This window comes from Haliotis rufescens, unplaced genomic scaffold, assembly GCF_023055435.1.
Source record: "Haliotis rufescens isolate VD_foot unplaced genomic scaffold, xgHalRufe1.0.p SCAF_152, whole genome shotgun sequence".
In the NCBI taxonomy this organism is placed as follows: Eukaryota; Metazoa; Mollusca; class Gastropoda; order Lepetellida; family Haliotidae; genus Haliotis; species Haliotis rufescens.
In genome coordinates, this window is record NW_025963838.1 from 312,505 (window position 1) to 334,660 (window position 22,156).

The 22,156-nt window shown below is 41.0% G+C and overlaps 1 protein-coding gene across 5 annotated transcripts in view; it reads right to left on the reverse strand.

Moving 5' to 3' along the window:
- LOC124121270 (monocarboxylate transporter 14-like) overlaps positions 1-22,156 on the reverse strand; it is a 44,714-nt gene that overhangs the window by 16,872 nt on the left and 5,686 nt on the right. The window contains exons 1-2 of one of the 5 annotated variants that reach the window (XM_046484237.2): positions 10,477-10,539; positions 8,450-8,633 (exon numbers count right to left, since the gene is read on the reverse strand). The exons of 1 other annotated variant lie outside the window; for it this stretch is intronic. The gene's annotated coding sequence lies outside the window, so the exon portion shown is untranslated. Of the gene's footprint in view, positions 1-1,027; positions 1,099-8,445; positions 8,634-10,476; positions 10,540-22,156 lie in introns of those variants that run through there. 3 more of the 5 variants (XM_046484234.2, XM_046484236.2, XM_046484235.2) reach the window with 3 other exon arrangements.

Below are 22,156 nucleotides of genomic sequence, written 5' to 3' on the forward strand. Positions count from 1 at the left end.
ATCAGATGAGGGCCCCTGATTGGTCACACATTCGGAACGAAAATCACTCCACCAGTTCTAAGATGTTGTAATTGAATCATTTGATTTATTGTCATATCATTCCGGGAGGCAAGCAATGATGCTATAAATATTGCAATTATCGACAGGAGCTTTGTGTGCTGGCGATTAGGTGCCTTACTCTGGCAGTGTGGGTTCGAATGCCAGGTGGGACTCAACCCCAAAACAGTACTAGAATCTGTACTTTACTGAGAAAGTGTTGTACAAAATGTAACATTTGCTACATACTAATACAAAGTATTAAACTCGATGTAGATAGTTATATAATAATTGATATTAAAGGTATCGTGATGTTATATTTATAACAAGTCAAACATATTAGTATTAACGCTAAACATTTCAAAGACATATATAGCTACTGTAACTATCACACTATACGACCAGCCGATGTGTTTGTTTGTGTGTTTGTTTGTTGTTTAAAGCCGCGCGATTCCAGCTATGTGACGGTGGTCTGTAAATAAACGAGTTTGGACCAGACAGTCCAGTATTTGATATCATGAGCAACGATCCATGCATCAACGACATCAGCGAGCCTGACCACCAGATCCCGTTTCTTACGACAAACATAGTCGCCTTTTACGGAAAGCATGGGTTGCTGAAGAGCTAGTCTTCCCCGGGTCTTCACGGGTCAGGAGCACGGTACAACAGTGTACACCTACTTTGAACCAGGATTGGATCGAGCCTCGTACATTCTATCTGATAAATTTCTCAGCTTTCATGACAAATATAAACCATCAGTACATTTAGAGACTTTTTTTGATGAACCGCGCTAAAGTCGAATTCCGAGGCCGAGAAATTGCCTGTGTTATTTTTAGAACACGTCTCACAGGTTCATCAGTGTTATATATCGATAACGTCTCCTGCATAAAATAAACAACCTATAGCTAAACATATCTGGCGGTTTGTTTGCGAGGATTGTAAGATAACATTATTACATGTACGTACATGTAGAAGGTTACTCCGTAATTACCTAAGTTTTACCTGACCAACATCTTGTTATTGCACGTCACTTCGTCAGCGAGCAAGGGAACTAACTCTTCCTGTCATCATGGTTTAGCGTTCGAGGTAGATGGTCTTGTGTATCGCGGTAGTTCAAATCTCAGTGAAGCATAATTTTCGAAATTTCTAAAAATACATCTATTGTTATTTTTGAAGTTATTATCATTATCATGATTGAATTTCTATACCAGCCCAGACTTGCCAGGCGAGCTTTTCTCAAAATGACTAGAGTTGTTGACAAATGTTGACAAACCTGTTTGTGGAGCGAGTTTTAATGGGAGGTAGTTCCATGATTACCCATCGTCATGCCAAAGCTAATCACGATCAAGTCCCTGATTTCAACCCAAAGCAGCCCCAAAATAACCACGTCATATATTTAGACGCCAAAACATTTCCGGCTGGGCCATGAGTCAACCACCATGAGTTCGTGACACCACAGACATCACGCTAGTCCCGGGTGATGCTTCTGGGGGTAGACTTGAACTATCCCTAAGAGCTTCGTGACACTCACAACGAATGTCCAAACCCAAGAAAAAGTATGTACTCGAATTTCGGAATTTTAAATTCTACTCATGTCGGGGTATGGAAGTGGTCAAAGTACATAGCGTCCTCAAGTTTGAACTACAACCTTAGCTCAAGTCCTTTGACTTAAATACAAGCAGGCGAAAGCATGCCGAAAATGAGTTTAAAATATTTTTATACGTTAATGAACACCTCATTGTTTGGGAAGACCAAACTAATTCAGACGAGATCCCGTCACGCCGAAGACCCGGGTTCGATTCCCGACATTGGTACAATGTGTGAAGCCCAATTCTGGTGTCCCCCGCCGTGATATTGCTGGAATATTGCTAAAAGCGGCGTTAAACCATACTCACTCACTCACTCAGACGAGAGCCGAAAAACTGGACTGCAAATCCTCCTTCCACGCCTTCAAAATCTTCAACAAAAAACCCGTGGCTGTTCACCTACTACAACAGTGACTATCTCAACCGTGCCATTTACGTTGGCTTCATAATCTTAGACATTTGATGTACAGCTTTCATGATGATGACATCACACCTACTTATTGATCAAAAAGCTATTATTCACAGACTCTCTATGTCACTCTAGCCAGACCAAGGGTATTTATGAAGATATGACGAACGACTAACATTTCCTCGACACCTCTGACTATCGCATTGACCATCCTCTTCACAGCACAGCCAACAAGAAAGTTCTCGGTAATTCAAAGACGAGATCCACAGTATCCCCCTACAAGACTTCATCAGGTTGAAGAATTCAGTATTCTCGCATTACGAAGAGTAGGTACAATTGTAGAGAAGAAAGCTTCAAAGGGCGTCAAGAAAAATGTAAACAAACACCACACACACAAACAATATCTGTTTGATAGACAGATCCACATGCCTCAGTTGACGCAGATCAGAATATATGGCCATCATCTACGACACGGGTGGCCCAGGCGTCTAATGCGCCGCGATTCGCTGTGCAGAGTTGCGTCCCTTGGGCACGCCAGAAACCTTTGATTGTGGGTTCGAATCCCGGATCGCTCCAATTATGTTTCTAGGTTTGTCAGCACCATACCCGTGCTCGTGGGTTTCACCGAAGTGGTAAATGTCTGAGACCTGCATCACTTCGGGCTTTCCTCTCACATTAAGCTGACACGCCGCGATATGACTGGAATACTGTTAAAAGCGGCGTTAAACCCAAATTACTCACTCGCTAACAAGTTAGGGCTGTCACCCTTTGATGACAAGCAGTCTAGCTTATGTTCATTGGAATATTCCCCTGTTAAAGGGGAACTATCGACCAACGTCCTCATTTGCAAGCAGACATTTGAGCTGACAACATGCACACTTGTCCAGTGTGCTCCAAACAATACGTTGGTCTTATGACTCGACACGACATATGTGCTAAAACATTCAGACTCTAACGTACAATCGACGCAGATGTAGACGCAGATGTAGACGCAGCAGCAGACGCAGTAGCAGATGCAACAGCCAAAGAAACAACTGCATCATTTTACAAGGAATGTATCTGTCCAACCAGCTGCGGGAAAACAGTGAGCATTACGATGCCAACCACTGTACAATATAAACAAGAGAACAGTTCAATGGAGTTTGTACAAAGTATTCCAACAGACAAAAAACACATTAAAGTTTTAACTCTGAGGCACACTATAGTAATAATTAATTAAAGGGAGTAAGATTGAGTACAGGTTTAATTGTCCAATTAAAACTGTGTTCAAGCTTACTCCACTTATTTAATTATTACTATATGTATATATATATATATTATACAAAAATGAGGTAAATGTTCACTCGGTGTACATGTAATATATTTAAGAATTGACCTTCACTTTGTGTGAGTTCATTGGAGTATGAACCTTCAGAGTGAGGGCCAAACTGTATGAACGTCACAATTTCTTACCTCAAAGGATGTCAGCCAAGATCTAAACACAATTTACGTGTGACTTCATGTTTACACTGACAGCCAAACAACAACTAGCTATATCGCAGAATAAAATAGTTCCCCAAAAGGAGAGGTGACATGAGCGTATGGATGCAGAACTTGCTCTTCAGAAACATCTTACGCAACACATGTGTTCATATAATATCCCCATTAGATGAGAAATGCCTGTAATGAACTACCTCAGTAAGTCAGCCACAATGACAGCGCGTCGTAATACATTTACGTCAAAATGTCCGACACGATAAACGTGACGGGAGGATTTCCGAAGTTGTTAATGAACCTGTAGTGGTCATGTGTTAGTCATCATTGATCAACTGACCGATTATTGAAAGGTGATTAAAGATGCGTGAAACAGACACCAAGGTAAATTCGTAGATTGCTGGAGACGGTCACTGTCAGCCTAGACACAGATCGAGTCGATACTGACGATAGTTTGGATGTGCATTTTTTCGTTTGTTCATTAGGATGGGCCGTAGCGAGGAAATTCGTGAACAATCATGCAGTCAAGCTCTCTTACGTTTCTCAATGTATACTGAAATGCTGAGACCAAGATTAAAGGTTCTAAATGATCAGAAATAATGTTTATGTATGTTTTCGTGCTAGGGAATTCCCAGGGGTTTCCCCAGGAATGTGGAAGTAGTCCGTCAGTGTTTACGTCATTTCAAGAACACGGTCTCGTGAAAAACGTATGAACGTCAAATTGTGTCGTTCATCCACTTATGAACGTCAATTTCGCGGTCATATGACCGACCTCTCGTCCAATGGAAAAGCCGTATATCGTGTAAACGTCAAATTAAAAAATTATAATAAAATAATAAAGTCCACGTTAGTCCATCATCTTCTTTATATCAGTTTCATACATAGTACTTTCGCTGTCTCATGACAATGACATATAATGACGTCATACTTATGATGACGTCATAAATTACAACTGTGACGTCATAATGTATTTACACACTCCAGCGACGACACCAAGTAATTTAACAATTGTAGGGAGACATTTGAATTAAATATACAGTATTTGTAAAGTAACAGTGCAACATTTACGATTGAAATGACAAATCTATTAATACATTCTAGAGTTCAATTTTGGTTTCATCAATTGGATAAACATTTGTTCTTTTTCCAGTCTCAGCTGCTTGTTATATATATATATAATGGGATGATTGGGTGACAATATCCGCTTGAATGATTGTGCATAATTAACAGTGAATTAGCCGACGCACTGCGCAATACTTGCCTTAATTAGTTTTAATAATTCAAATAAAAAAATGTAAGATATTGCTGTGCTATCTAATGGTGCCTCTTCTGATCGTCTAAATGTTATTCAAACAAGTCATGTTATATTTATCGATCTGGCTAGTCGCATTGTCGCAATGTTTTGTTGTTGTTGTTGTTATTGTTGTTCACGCTCAGTAACTACATTACCGGTGACGATCCGGGGTAGAATAGGTCTTCAGCAACCCATGCTTGCCGTAAAAGGCGACTATGCTTGTCGTAAGAGGCGACTAACGGGATCGGGTGGTCAGATTTTGTTTCAGCTACAGATGCAAAACTAGATATTTTTTAATTAAAGCTATGAGTCTGAATATTTGTTTAACAAAAGAACCTTGCAACAATGTAATGGCAGGGAATTTCAATATCAAATGGTTGTTTCCTAATGTTCATCTACCCGAGGTTTATTTCACGTGGGACTCAACAGAATGAAATAAAAAACAAACAGTTTCAGTACCGTGTGTGAGAGAAAGGTCAAGGTTACAACAACGTGATATCTTGGAAGAACCTTAGGAGATATTCTTTAAATGTATTAAATAATTCGATCTTTTTCCAACAAATACAAACTGCAATATTCATATTAATGCTATACAATTGTCTACTCGAGACGCTTGACGAGCTGACAGTTCCTAGAAGGCTGACTGTACCTGTCTATACAAGAGTGAGGTGAGGGCGGTTGGACGCCTTTTACGACTTGATCACGACTTGCGTCTAATCTACATGCGCACTGCGGACAGGATATCGACCTATTGCCTACTTCCAAAGTCGTTTCCCATATTCAAAATGGAGCGCGTGCCTCATTCAAGACTGTGACTATTTCTGGACATCGCCGTGTACTCTGGCTTATGATCTGGCATGTAATTTATTGCTGTCACCTATTTGTCCATTGTATTGCCAGTTTTGACTGTAATCTTGTGTAGTCTTTTTGTAGACCTTTTCCCTATAAAGCACGTCTGGGGCATTATTGGGAGTCGTCTATGCCGACGTCAAAGGCCACTCCGATGTTAGGCGATCAGGGCCAGGCGCTGTACGAGGAGTGGACAAGGCTCCCACAAATTGTCTTTGGGAGATTGATTCGGACCTTGTCACGCCATATGAACGAATAATTTACCAACCGTGGCGGCAACACCAACTTGATTGTCGCGTTAAGCCTAGTCCTTGGTTTCTCTTATCTATTCATTATAGGGGCGGTCGGGTAGCCCAGTGGTTAAAGCATTCGCTCGTCACGCCGAAGACCCGGGTTCGATTCCAAAATGGGTACATTGTGTAAAGCCCATTTCTGGTGTCCCTCGCCGTGATATTGCTAGAATATTGCTAAAAGCGGCGTAAAACCATAGTCACTCACTCACTATTCATTATCATCACTCGGTTCTTCTTTGTATCCTGTCACGGCCTTTGCGGTCTAGTGTATAGAGCGTCTGCCCGGAGAACGTAAGGTCATGGGTTTGGCTGCGTCATACCCAAAGACGTTAAAAGATGGTACTTGTCGTTAACCTGTCTGACGCTCGGCATTATAAAGGGGCTAAAACAAGTACATGTCGGCTCGGAGTCAGTATACCGTGTCTGAGTGGGTTTAGCACTATACACTCGGCATGAGTCTGGACTAGTACAATTAGACACACACACACACACACACACACACAAACACACACACACAAACACACACGCTGTTAATATCTTCTCGGTAAAGTTTTCAGTTGAATATCATTTAGCCATCAATATTCAAGCTATTGCAGATTTATCACGATTAACTTTTAATAATCACGTCTTTATATTTTAATGAAAGATTGAATTTCAGTTCACTTATGTTTAGGAATCCTATTGAAGGTGGTGAGGTGAAATGGGGTTTAACGTCGCGTCCAATATTATTGCAGTTATATAGTGACGTGCATGCACGTGTGTGTGTGTGTGTGTGTGTGTGTGTGTGTGTGTGTGTGGCTGCTTGTACTAGTCCGGACTGATGCCGATTTACAGTGCTAGCTCACTGAGATACCATGCCGCAGTGTAACATGAATACCCCACTTAACATGAATAGCCCCATAATGCCGAGCGCCAGACAGGGTAACAACAAGTACCATCTTTTAACGTCTTTTGGTATGACGCGGCCGTGGATCGAGCCCCGGACCTTCCGCTCGCCGGGTGGAGGCTCTACCACTAGACCACGGAGGCGCTCGCCGGGTGGAGGCTCTACCACTAGACCACGGAGGCGGTTGAATCCTATTGAAGCTGGTATTTTCGTTAAAGAACGATTTGAAGAAACCTATTATGAGAATCAGAACGAAACATGGGACAATACATATTACTCCTGATATTTGTAGGCATTCCTATTTTCGTCTGACATGTACACTAGTTGTTAATATCAGTGTCCAAGGGCGTAAATTTACGTTTCGGCCCTCGGAGGGTAGCTCAGGGTGATGACGGAAGACAAAACTCAGGGGTGAAGTTTAGACGACAGCAGCCATATTTATTGTTGATGGTTGAAATGAGTCGAAAAGGTACATGTTGATAATAACGTGACAGAACGCACACCGGGACCTAGTGGCCAATGTTCCCGGGTGGGAGAAGCGTTCTGTCACTTACCTTCTGGCTGTCTCTCTCCCTGACTGACCATGTCAGTCGCGTTTTGTAGAGCGAGGAATTACGTAACGTGTGGCAATGTCATTGTCCCACGTGTATGTATAGACGTAAGATCCGGCGACGTTAGGAGGTGTTAATTGAAATGTATAGATATAGCGCTGGAGATTAAGGGTCCTACCCGGAGGGGCTTATGATAAGAGGGGATACGCCGAATGTTTGCTGAATATATTAAACAGACAAAGGGCATAGAATTTCGGTGCACTTGGAAACATATTGAACCAGTTAGGTATTTAGATAAATGAAATGTTAAATAAAAGTATTGAAATTGTTTGCACAATTATAAATAAAAGTATTGAAATGGTTTGCACTATAACATCAGGAACAAAGCAACAGACGTGTAAACACGCAAGTCGACCAAGCCGACCAACCTGACCAAGCGTCTATTAAATACGCGACAAAATCAGGAATTCCTTGGAACGCAGTTTACAGTGAACACTTGGCCCAGTTCTACTTAATTTATATATATATAATACATGAATGTCAGACTGTGAACACTTAGCCCGGGTCTACTTAATACATAAATGTCTAACAAGGAACAGTTGGCCCAGTTCTACTTAATACATAAATATCACACTATGAACACTTGGCCTAGTTCTACTTAATACATAAATATCACACAAGGAACACTTGGCCCTGTTCTACTTAATACATAAATGTCTAACAAGGAACACTTGGCCCTGTTCTACTTAATACATAAATGCCACACAAGGAACACTTGGCCCAGTTCTACTTAATACATAAATGTCACATAAGGAACACTTGGCCCAGTTCTACTTAATACATAAATGTCTCGCCATGAAAACTTGAAACATACTGGTCGAACCTCGCAATGAGCACTTAAAATTATATACTGGTGCATTTCTCACAATGAACCTTGACATCCGGCGCAGTTCTCACAGTGAACAATTACATACTGGCGCAGTTCTCACAGTGATCAATTGCATACTGGCGCAGTTCTCACAATTAAACACTCGCATACAGGCATGAATGTTCTATAGTAACACTTACGTACTGGCGCAGTTCTAGTTATCACCTCCACTGCATGTCATATCTCCTCACTCCGTATGATATCCCAGTCAAGGTCGATTATCCAGCCAAGCGCAGAAAACGTGTACGCGAGATAAGGACCTTTATAATTATATCAGCTTGCTTTCAGCAAATCCTTTCTAGGTCGGTGATCGGTGAGACTGTGTCTGCTATAAATAGACACAGAGTACATAGAGCGTTTTTTCTCGCTCAGAGAAGTTCACAGAGATGTAGATGTATCTATATACCCCCCCCCCCCCCCCCCCCCCCGCGCAGTTGACAGAAGTGGTTAGTGAATACAGTTGAGAGTAAAGGTTAGTGAATACAGCCGACAGAAGTAGTTAGTGAATACAGCTGTGAGTAATGGTTAGTGAATACATTTGACCGAAGTGGTTAGTGAATAGAGCTGAGAGTAATGGTTAGTGAATACAACTGAGAGAAATAGTTAGTGAATACAGCTGAGAGAAATGGTCAGTGAATACAGCTGAGAGTAATGGTTAGTGAATGCAGCTGAGAGTAATGGTCAGTGAATAGAGTTGACAGAAATGGTTAGTGAATACAGCTGAGAGTAATGGTAAGTGAATACAGCTGAGAGTAATGGTCAGTGAATACAGCTGAGAGTAATGGTTAGTGAATAGAGTTGACAGAAATGGTTAGTGAATAGAGCCGAGAGTAATGGTTAGTGAATAGAGTTGACAGAAGTGGTTAATGAATAGAGCTGAGAGTAATGGTTAGTGAATACAACTGAGAGAAATAGTTAGTGAATACAGCTGAGAGAAATGGTCAGTGAATACAGCTGAGAGTAATGGTTAGTGAATGCAGCTGAGAGTAATGGTCAGTGAATAGAGTTGACAGAAATGGTTAGTGAATACAGCTGAGAGTAATGGTTAGTGAATACAGCTGAGAGTAATGGTCAGTGAATACAGCTGAGAAATGGTCAGTGAATAGAGTTGACAGAAATGGTTAGTGAATACAGCTGAGAGTAATGGTTGGTGAATACAGTTGACAGAAATGGATAGTGAATACAGCTGAGAGTAATGGTTAGTTGGCACAGTTGACAGAAATGGTTAGTGAATACAGCTGAGAGTAATGGTTAGTGAATGCAGCTGAGGGAAATGGTTAGTGAATACAGTTGAGAGAAATGGATAGTGAATACAGCTGAGAGTAATGGTCAGTGAATACAGCTGAGAGTAATGGTTAGTGAATAGAGTTGACAGAAATGGTTAGTGAATACAGCTGAGAGTAATGGTTGGTGAATACAGTTGACAGAAATGGATAGTGAATACAGCTGAGAGTAATGGTCAGTGAATAGAGTTGACAGAAATGGTTAGTGAATACAGCTGAGAGTAATGGTCAGTGAATTCAGTTGACAGAAATGGTAAGTGAATACAGCTGAGAGTAATGGTTAGTGAATGCAGCTGAGGGAAATGGTTAGTGAATACAGTTGAGAGAAATGGATAGTGAATACAGCTGAGAGTAATGGTCAGTGAATACAGCTGAGAGTAATGGTTAGTGAATAGAGTTGACAGATATGGTTAGTGAATACAGCTGAGAGTAATGGTTGGTGAATACAGTTGACAGAAATGGATAGTGAATACAGCTGAGAGTAATGGTCAGTGAATAGAGTTGACAGAAATGGTTAGTGAATACAGCTGAGAGTAATGGTTGGTGAATACAGTTGACAGAAATGGATAGTGAATACAGCTGAGAGTAATGGTTACTGAATGCAGCTGAGAGTAATGGTCAGTGAATACAGCTGAGAGTAATGGTTAGTGAATAGAGTTGACAGAAATGGTTAGTGAAAACAGTTGAGAGTAATGGTCAGTGAATACAGCTGAGAGTAATGGTTGGTGAATACAGTTGACAGAAGTGGTTAGTGAATACAGTTGAGAGAAATGGTTAGTGAATACAGTTAAAAGAAATAGTGGGTAGTCTTGACAGAATTGATAACTCAAGCAAATGACATTAACACCTTTGTAGGTTAAGTTGACAAAGTGGTTAGTGGGTACTTACCATATGTTCCTGTGTTTTCTCAGGTGACAATTTGACTTGCCTTTGCTTGTGTTTGTGATCCAGGCGGAAGGATAAGCTTACCTATTCGTAAAAACCTGGTATCATCACTATGTGATAGTGATTCGTAAACACAAGTTCGTGATATAGTAGGATTCTTAAATGAAATGTTTTTAAATTTATTTTTTTATGTGGAAATGGTTTTCGTCACTTTAACTTACGCTATTTTTAACAGTATTTCAGTTGTATCAGGACGCGTCAGGTGGATGTGGGGTTAAAGCCAGAAAAGATTTGACTTTCAGGGGGCCCAGTCGTCTAAGGCGCCACCGTTCTCTGTAAAGTGTTTCGTCCCTTAGGTTCGCCAGAAACCTATGAGTTCGAATCCCAGTTCGAATATGTTTCTAGGTTTGTTGGCACCATACTTGTGCAGCTCGGTGTTATAAAGCCTACTGTTGCTAACCATTGTCACAAACTGTCTATTTACCATGAGTTAAATTGTGTCCGTTCCTAAGAATATTAGCTTCCGCAATTATTGTTGCCAAATCAGCAGTTTCAACCAGAAGTTGTTTTTGAGATTTGAAACTTCTGAACTACCAATTAAATGAGATGGGTTTTTAGTCATGGCAGAACATTGTCAGCAATATCAAAGCTCTATCACAATGACCTTTAAATAATCGGTTCTTGGTTATGACAGGACCCCTGTGCCTCATGCCACTACAGGGGCGGTCGGGTAGCCGAGTGGTTAAAGCGTTCGCTCGTCACGCCGAAGACCCGGGTACAATGTGTGAAGCCGATTTCTTGTGCCCCCCGCCGTGATATTGCTGCTGGAATATTGCTAAAAGCAGCGTAAAACCAAACACACTCACTCATGCCACAACAAGATGAGTGAGTTGGGATTTTAACGCCACTTTTAAAAGTAGTCCAGTTGTATCGCGGCATGTCTGTTTAATTTGGCAGGAAAGCCTGAAGTGATGCAGGTCTCAGACGTTTACCACTTCGGTCACCCACGAGCACGGGTATGGTGCTGACAAACCTAGAAATATAGTCGTGGCTAACCAGGATTCGAACCCACAATCATAGGTTTCTGGTGTGCCCAAGGGACGCAACTCTGCACAGCGAATCGCGACGCATTAGACGCCTGGGCCCCCCTTGCCCCTCACTACATGGGCCCCTGAAGATGGATAGTAGTTAGATATCTGAAACCTCATCCGGGACATTGCAAATGGTTTCGGGTCATTCAAACGTCTCTTTGTAGACCTGTTATGGCGCTTATCCGGTTTGACACATATTATGACGCAGACCTGGTCGCGTAACGGCACAGTGATATTTTGGCACAGATCCCTTTCCATAGATAAATGTTTGCCCCTATATGACACGGTGTTTGATAATAAGGGCGTTTGGCATTTTATCCAAAATGTCGCAAATTACACGATCAACGTGGATAGCTGCTATTTTATAACCACGGTAGTCATGTGATGGGTTCGGGATATGATGCCCACGTTGACAGACCGTCAGATCAGCCCTGCTTGTATGTTCCTCTATAGTTATACTTTACAACCGTTTCAAAGCAATTTATACTTTGTTGAGAGTGTGACGTTGGTTTTACGCCGCTTTGGAAGGTGAGGTGAAATGGGGTTTAACGTCGCGTCCAAGATTATAACACTTATATACCGACGTGCAAGCATGTGTGTGTGTGGGGGGGGGGGGGGGGGGGGGTGGGGGGGGGGGGCTGATTGTACCAGTCCGGACTAATGCCGAGTTTATAGTGCTAGCTCACTGAGATACCATGCCGCACAGTGTAACATGAATATCCCACTCAGACACAGTATACGGACTCCGAGCCAACCAGTCCTTGTTTAAGCCCCTTAATGACGAGCGCCAGACAGGGTAACAACAAGAACCATCTTTTGGTATGATGCGGCCGGGGATTGAACCCCGGGTCTTCCACTCTCAGGGCGGACGCTCTACCACTAGACCACGGAGGCGGTCTGAAAGAATTCAGGTCATATGTATACATACATATATATATATGTTGGCTTCCTTTGGTGGTTAAAATGACTCACAATCATAATGCAGGTTTGGGTGGATGACGTGATAAACAGCTCAGCACTGAAGAAAGAGCCAACGTGAGAGTTAATATGTTCCCTGAACATTTGTTCTGCAATAAAGTGTACATCACGAGTGAGTGAGTTTGGTTTTACGCCGCTTTTAGCAATATTCCAGCAATATCACGGCGGGGGACACTAGAAATAGGCTTCACACATTGTACCCATGTCGGGAATCGAACACGGGTCTTCCGCATGGCGAGCAAACGCTTTAACCACTGGGCTACCCGACCGCCCCTGTACATCACGAAATGAATTAAGGTTATGATAAAGTGTATTATCGATATCTTGAAAATAATTGAGGATATCTTAAATTTGATTAAAGTTACTATATATGTTAAAAGGAATAAAAAAAATGATATTTTTTAATTAATCAGTAATTCCTCATATTTTGCAATTAAATACAGATATCTTCAAATCATTTGTTGATATCATGAAATATTGCTATTATTAAACACTTCCGTTAATTTATTGACATTTTCAAATACTTCCGGATGTAAAGTACCCTGGGTAATGTTTCTCTTCATGGCCTGCGGTGCTGATGCTTCTCAAAAGGTTCTTGACCGTGTTCGTTCTACAGTGGCTGACATACTACGTTTGTCATCTTCCCGACATTCTTTAAATGCCCAGGTTTCCACCCTTGCCGAACTAGGCAGGAATTACTGGGCTCGATCGTAGCGCAACCAGTGGCTATTACCAGTTATGTCCCTTCTAAGCCTCGCCTATGGACCAATCAGATTCCACCTCTCGTATCACTTGCGTTTGCTCCAAACAAAATGGTGGCGCCCAGTCAGGACGACCTGATCGATAATCAAGATCTATATTGTGATAAAACGGATCTTACATCGCAAAATGCATCAAATTACATGAGCACCTTGATTAAAAACATGAAAAGATTTGGAAAATATCTGCTGACAACGAGTTGGCGGTGCACAAGCTTTGCAAATCCTGCAATCGACCGAAATCTGCACGACAGTTAACGAACCGGATTTCGATTTCGGTGCGCGATTTTGATTGGACTATGCATAGACTCGTTAGTCCAGCCAAAATGTTACTCCATAATACCAGCCTAGTTCGGCAAGGGTGGAAACTGGACTCTTAGAGTCAATTAACTCCCGTCTCGGGAAGATGTACATTTGTTGACTTAACGTGCCAATGTTTCGTCAGCTAAACAGCACCTTTAGACGTCTTTCTCCAAGTTACAAAGTGTATCGTTGAGTGGTTGATGGTTAGTGTTACGTCTGCAAACTTATATTGGGATCACTAACAGTCAGGGACACCACCTATCAGTACAAAGTTCGCCTTACGGGGATTCGAACCTAGGTCTTCTGCCTGACGATTGAGCACGCAACCGCCTGAGCTACCCGCCCCTGAAACTACATACATACATGTATGATTGCTACACTGAACAACGGATTGGCAGAAATAAATTATAATTGTATCGTTTTATTCACTATATCTGAGTCGCAAACGAAAGTATACCCAGTTTGTTGTTTATGTAATTGAAAATTGAAGGAGCTGTTGTTAATTTGATTATGTCTATTTAACCATCACTGTTACCTGCTACAGTTTGTAAAAAGTAAAATAATGTACTCTGCTCAGCTTATAAGTATCGCCCTCCCCATTGTTTATATTAGATGGTGACAGGAGTCACTTCTGGTTTGACATTATTTACCAAAAACTACGAGGGAATGAAAGTTTATTTACTGTCACCCGGCTGACTATTTTAGATTTGATTCTCAGAACTTGCTAGTATCGAGATATATTGTTGATATATTTGATATCAAAAGACACTCGGGTGAGATTTTATTTATCATCCTAAACCATTCTTCCAACTTTTCCGTTTGTAGACAGTAATAAGCAGTATCTTAAGTGTAAAAAGTACTGCTGACAGCTTCGGTAGCAGAGCCATTAGTGATGTCATTTGATTGTGACGTCATGGTAACAATGACGTCACAATGGTCTACAAAGCATGTGGTATACAAAGGGTAAATGGTTGACCTTCATGCCATATAAACAGGTGAATTTCGTCTCTTCTTTCTTCTCAATGCTGAGACCATGTTTGGAAATTCATCACTGCTGTCCTTTCCTAAACTCTTCCGCGAATTGCTTGGCGTGGTGTACAGAAAGTTACTGCACCAGTTGTGCGTCATTCGCCGCCATTTTTGCAACCTGAAGAATTTACGGATGACGCCGGAAGTGTTTGAAGGTTTCTGTAAATCAGTTGCCGCCCTCTTTGGTTCTTTCGTATTTTTTATATGACAGATATTAACAACTGATATAAAGATACCTTCAAAATTATTTATGATATCTTCAGTTGTTTTTTTTAATGTCAGTTACGGTCAGAATTGATGATATCTTGAATTATTGAATTAAGGATATCTCAAATAGAATTGAAGATATCTTAAACGAATTAATGATATCTGCAATGCATTTGTAGATATGCATACATAATTTCACTTGAATTGAATTTACGATACCTTAAATTAGCATGATTGTATTCAGTATGATAATTGTTTCAATGATATCTTTAATGCATTTAGAGACTAAGATTTCAATAATTGGACTTTGAATATATTCAATTATTTTTTGATATCTTAAAAACGTGTTTGGTATCTTTAAATAAGTGTCGCTGTATAACAGTGCACTGAAAGTGTGTTACTGTCGTCCCGTAAATCGTGTGATAATGTGATACCGTAAATGTGATAATGAAACGGACGATATGCATGTGTTGTTCGACGCTAATATTGGTGTGTTTGCAACTGGAGCGGTTGGTAAGGTTTCAGGCGTTGATAATATGGGATTGCAACAACAGAAAAATACTATGGGAGAAAGTAAAAAGTATTGGTGTAAAGGTTAGAAGGTTTACAGCGCTTCAACTCTGTGTGAAAATGTCAAATGCAGTGTGCGTGTGAATGGTATGTTTACCTCCAGCTGGTTTGATGTAAATCGTGGCATTAAACAAGGGTGTTTACTACCACCAATATTGTTCAATTATGTATTTACGATTTGCTTGATAAGCACAAAACTGGCTATGACATTGTTATTATGATAGCATTTGGCGACGATACTACTTGCAGAGACAGCGAGTGACCTGAATATATTACTACAATTATTTCGTCCCTGGTAACAACATGTCTAGGTTATACACTTTACAAATGCTAAGGGTTACAAGAACAACAACTGTTTTATGTGTTGTTGATTGTGTCCTCTACATATTCTAAATTATACGATACGGGGCAGCTATATTAGGTCATCCTCACGTATCTGCTGGGGCGGTCGGGTAGCCTAGTGGTTAAAGCGTTCGCTCGTCACGCCGAAAACCCGGGTTAGATTCCCGACATGGGTACAATGTGTGAAGCCCCTTTCTGGTGTCCGCCGCCGTGATATTGCTGGAATATTGCCAAAAGCGGCGTAAAACATTACTCACTCACTCACTCACTCACGTATCTGCTGAAAATGCGGTCCAGCATCGCGGCCTTAGGTTTATCTTAGTCCTGGTTATATGCGATCTGAATATTGCAACTGATGAAGATGGGAGATGGATTCCGATTGTTATACTGTGGATGTGTATTGTGAGATAGTTTTGTCGGTTCCAATGTATGCCTCTCAAATTAAATAAGCGTGTTTTAAAATAGTGAGAACAGTTTGCTTCTGGGCGATTAAAAAATGGAATTTTCTTGTGATGGTAAACTTCAGCGAATGGAATGTGAATTCCGTTGTTTAGTACTTCCGGTGACAAACAACGTCTCGCGGCAATGGCGACAGCAGTGTTACATCGGACAGGGCCCGGCGAATCATATTCGGAACACTCTGGTGTAGCTTAGAAAAACATGACATTGTCACGGGGATTAAAACACTCGAGTTAGCTAGGTGGCATGAATAGCAAGTGTTGGCTTGTCAAAGCAGGTGCAGTGTTGTCAAGACGTCCTATGATCGATGTCAAACTGGAACATGAAGTAGTAGTGAGTGAGTTTGGTTTTACGCCGCTTTTAGCAATATTCCAGCAATACCACGGCGGGGGACACCAGAAATGGGCTTCACACATTGTACACATGTCGGGAATCGAACCCGGGTCTTCGGCGTGACGAGCGAACGCTTTAACCACTAGGCTACCCGACCGCTCCTCATGAAGTAGTAACATATAGTTCCAGTTTGACATCGATCATAGGACGTCTTGACAACACTGCAACTGCTTTGGCAATATATATATATATGGGAACAAGAACGTGTTTACGTATCCCTCATGCATATAATCACATCAAGACCAGCTTTCATGTGAGCTTCACTCATCATCCCTGATTCCCTGCCTTCACCATATCGGAAGCTTGACCACTGTCGCCGCTGGGTGAATATATGCTGTTATCACTGACTTTTGCAATCACCATTTTGTATTAGACACTGACCCCTGCCATCATATAATATACTGCCAATGAATATTGTACTACCACTCTATTGTGTCCTGCTATTGTATTTGCTCTGAAATAATTAAATATTCGTTGTGTTCATGGAAATTCCTGCATTCTGATTAGCTGAATTGGTCACGTGTTATTGCATTCATTTCCCAATGAATGTAAAAAATTAAGCCACGCCCACCGCGGCGCACTACTTTTATTACTTCGGAATGTCGGGGAATCCCAATATTACAGTCGAGGGAATTCCCTTTCTGCTCATGTGTATCGTCATGCACAGGACATTTAGCGACTTTCATGCATATTCATTGTCCAAACTACCCTTTGAAACCGAAGGCCGAGAATGAATGAAACAGCAAACGTGCAGGCTCGCTCGCCTGTTTTGTTCTTGCTCGCCCCGGTTCAACTTTCATGTCTTCGGGTTTCATTTATAACTAGCATTTCTCCAACTGTGATTTATCGTAATCAGGGAAGTAATGTTTGAATCACGCAGTAAATGACCATGTTATTTGAAACTGCCGCCTTCTCTCGGACATATTTCTTCCGGTTCGTTACAGTCTGACTGTTGCAGTTCTTTTCGCCTCTTGCCTTAATTGACAGGTCAAATGAACATTGTTTAAATCCCACTCTCCGTTGATTGGCTACTGACTGTGTAGGCGTGTCAAGTTATGTGCATAAATTAAACGATCACCTGATTCATGTCACGCCACTGTATGTATTCCTACACCTGGAATGTTTATCAATGTCGTCATTTTTGTCTGTTTTGATATATGCAACTGTTTTGGGTTAAACTATTGTAGATAAAACATGTTTTACGTTGTCGAATTTAATTATAAGCATTGACTGTATATTTTTTTCGGTTCATTGAGGTATGAATCGAAAAGCCGATGTGCAAACTTTTGTAAGAATCCGCTACGCGGATTCATACAGTTTGCATATCGGCTTTTCGATTCATACCTCAATGAACCGAAAAAAATACACAGTCAATCCTTAAGTAATTTGTGTTGATTTGTAATTGTTAATTGAATACCATTTGTTGATTTTCACACTAAGTGTTTTGACGTACAGATTTCTGGATTAATATTTTGTTTCAAATTGGGACTTAACACGTTCCAATACGCACAGGATGAAGAACACTTGTTATCCGTCAGTCAAAAACTCAAATTAGTCAAACAACTTTGTAGTATCTATGCAATATCGTATTCTTAGACACTGCATGTGCATATGAAAACTGTTTAGTACAATCAGTCCCGATTAAACGCTAATTCAAGTTTTTCATCATTACCTTCCATACAATTATTTATGCATTATTGTGTTACTTAATTAACCTAATTTCCCATGTCAGTGACTGATTTTAAACCGGATGTTTTGGTGGAACCCAGCCAGTGTCCCTACTCTCGTGTATCATAAAACACTTTAATGTTTTGCCCTCGTGATCGACCGTTATAACATTTCAGGGCACAACCATCCCCCCATACACATCATACGTTTCATGGAGATATGATTATTCGGTTCCATTGCCTAATACTGTCTTATACATATTTCTAGTACATATTTCCAAAAACAGAACCCTTTGGCCTGTGTACGGAATGTAGCAGCCAGTGGATATTGCAGTAAGCTAATATAACAATATACCTACTCGTACATCAATCTAGTAACGAATTTTTCACAACTGTTGCAAAATCATTCGGCACTGACGTCGCATCAAACCCCGCGTGTAGACCGGACACTATTAGTTATGGTGTTTCTAGTTGCCGTAAACGGTGTCATAATAGGTTAGCAGAAAAATATGAGGCGAGGCGTGAGATGTTTGCATTTAAGTATGTTCAATACAACATACTGATACAGGCTTTTAACACACTTAGTATGTGTTAATGAACAAACTGTGGAATTTTAAGACATTTGGCTTATTGTGATAACGACTAGGTAACAAATCATATCTATCTCTGAAATCCACGAGCATTGTGATGATGCTGTCAAACCAAAAAACATAATCAGGGCGGACAGTTTTGACAACAAAGTGACTTAAAGTGAGTTTACTCTTAAGAGCGATTGACCCAACAAGATATAGCTGAGATCTGTCTCTCTGACGGTGATGAGAGATGGTGTATTACTTTGAAATGTTGATATTCATTCGTCATTTGTTCCAACGTTCTAACTGTCAATTGTCTCAATAGGACCATAACTGTTTTATATCGACTCCCTGTCGCTATGTATTTAGTTGTTAATCGGTAACATTCATTATTCAGCGGTCCAAATTTATCAGCTTTTTCATCAATTTACACAATAATCTGATCATGAATTACTGAGGCAGTAAATCACCTGTGTTATTTACACAGGTGAAAATTTACATGTCAACTAAAGCAGGCTTGTTACATGTTGTTCAACATACTGGCAATAGTTTCGTCAGAATTTAGCTGACTAGTTGCTGGTATGACGCAACATCTTAAACCACTCACTGACAATATATATTTCGCGAGAGTGTGGGACAGTTCCCCACTGGGACAATACCATACACTGACATTTCCCAATATCATCTTCCCGAGGCAAGGGAATTAACTGACTGTAAAAGTCAAGTCTTCATCCTTACCGAACTAGGCTGGAATTTATGGGTTCGATCGTAGCGCCACCAGGGGCTTTTAGGAGTTATGTCCCTTCTATCTCCCTTCTATTGACCAATCGGATTCCACCTATCATCACTTGCATTTGCTTCAAACAAAATGGCGTCGCCGAGTGAAGACGATCCGATCGATAATCAAGGTCTATATTGTAATAAAACGGGTCCTACTTTTCGAAGTGCATCAAATCACGTGAGCACTAAGATTAAAAGCATGAAAAGATTTGGAAAGGTTCTGTTGACGGCATGTTGACGGAACACATGCTTTGTAAACTATGCAATCGGTCAAATTCTGCACGGCAGTTAACGAACAGGATGTCGATTTCGTTACGCGATTTCGATTGGACTATGCTTAGACTCGTTAGTCCAGCAAAAAAATTTTTATATATCCACAATTCCAGCCTAGTTCGGCTGGGTGGAAACTGGAATACATTGTCAGTTAACTCCCTTGCCTCGGGGAGATGCCCCACCTGGACTTTTCCTATATTGAATATAATAATAATAGTTTATATTACAGTTTTATTTACAATTTGGCAAACTATAATTTTATGAATATTAAAATTCATCATCACTTGTCAAGTTCACTATTATGTCACCAGTTGGAAGTCACAGACAAACCAAGTTGGATCTTTTTTGACAGAAAGGTTTTACCCTCACTTTGCCATCAAACTGCAGGGGATTAACTGTTACTATGATTGCAGAAGAGCAAGGGTCATGTCAAAAGCGCTCACAATAGTTAGTGAGTGAACTCAACTCAGGATTAAAGAATACCTATACAAAAAATAAAAAGTCACATGTGAATATACTCAGTTTGATGCAATTTGATTAACTCAGGCACTTGCAGTAACAAGTTAACACTTAATCAATGTGATTAAACTAAATACTTGGACTTCATTGTACATAGCAAATGCATCTGTGAATGTTGAGGTCATTCCCATCAGTTGTGACGGCCGCAGCCTTGTATATCAAGATTTTAAGTACCGAGTGAAACGAAGACGAGGTGCCCGCATACAATGGAAATGTGGTGTGCTGCATGTTCAGTCATCACCAATACTTCTAATGATCGCATCACGAGCCTTCTAATGATCGCATCACGACCCTTCTAATGATCGTATCACGACCCTTCCAATGATCGCATCACGACCCTTCTAATGATCGCATCACGACCCTTCTAATGATCGTATCACGACCCTTCCAATGATCGCATCACGACCCTTCTAATGATCGCATCACGACCCTTCTAATGATCGCATCACGACCCTTCTAATGATCGCATCACGACCCTTCTAATGATCGCATCACGACCCTTCTAATGATCGCATCACGACCCTTCTAATGATCGCATCACGACGCTTCTAATGATCGCATATACGACCCTTCTAATGATCGCATCACGACCCTTCTAATGATCGCATCACGACCCTTCTAATGATCGCATCACGACCCTTCTAATGATCGCATCACGACCCTTCTAATGATCGTATCACGACCCTTCGAATGATCGCATCACGACCCTTCTAATGATCGCATCACGACCCTTCTAATGTTCGCATCACGATCCAGAACATTGCCCATAACCATTGTCATGAGAGGGCACGGATGGCCCAGTCGTCTGTGCAGAGTTGCGTCCCTTGGGCATGCCAGAAACCTATGATTGTGGGTTCGAATCCTGGTTCGAACCGATTATGTTTCTAGGTTTGTCAGCACCATACCGTGCTCGTGGGTTTCACCAAAGTGGTAAACGTCTAAGACCTGCATCTCTTCGGGTTTTTCTCCCACATCAAGCTGACACGCCGTGATATAACTGGAATATACTGTTCAAAGCGGCGTTAAAACCCAAGTCACCACCACCACTACTGTCATGACATTGTACAGTACATAAAGCATGATAGTTCTGCGGAAATGTAAACCAAATATTAAAGACAACCCCTGGTATCTGTCTCCCAATCAGCAGGAGGAGAAAGGACCCTGACATAGAATGCAACTGCAAAAATCACAATCCACAATCTGTCTACATGGTCACACCCGGTGATTGTTAAGACTACAATTCCTGTCTACAGTCAGACAACATGGCAGTTTATACTCATTTCCAATATCATTTTATAATTAATGGCAAATGGTAGAGTCCCCCACAAAATTAGAACTTTCTCTTGTGAATTCTTACAAAAAATGTGGGGTGTGGGGAAATGGGGCATATAACTATCTAGATAATGTAATATACAAGGACATTAGTACTGGTAACTGCTCTGTCATAGTTGTGGCATCTAAAGCATAAATGTGGCGAACGAAATTCGTTTTATCATATAATGGGTAGGTTTCTCGGCAGGATAAAGCCAACGGATAAAAACGATATCCGTTGGGGTCATATGCGGATAGAGATGCAAATATCAAAGGTCAAGTTGGGACTACTTTCACTGTTTATAAACAAACATGGCGTCGCCCTTGTCATTCGGGGATCGAGTCAGAATTAACCATCGGGAATCTGGATAAACTACAGGGATAATTGCTATCATTATCAAAAGAACAGTCTAATATACTGAAAATATGTG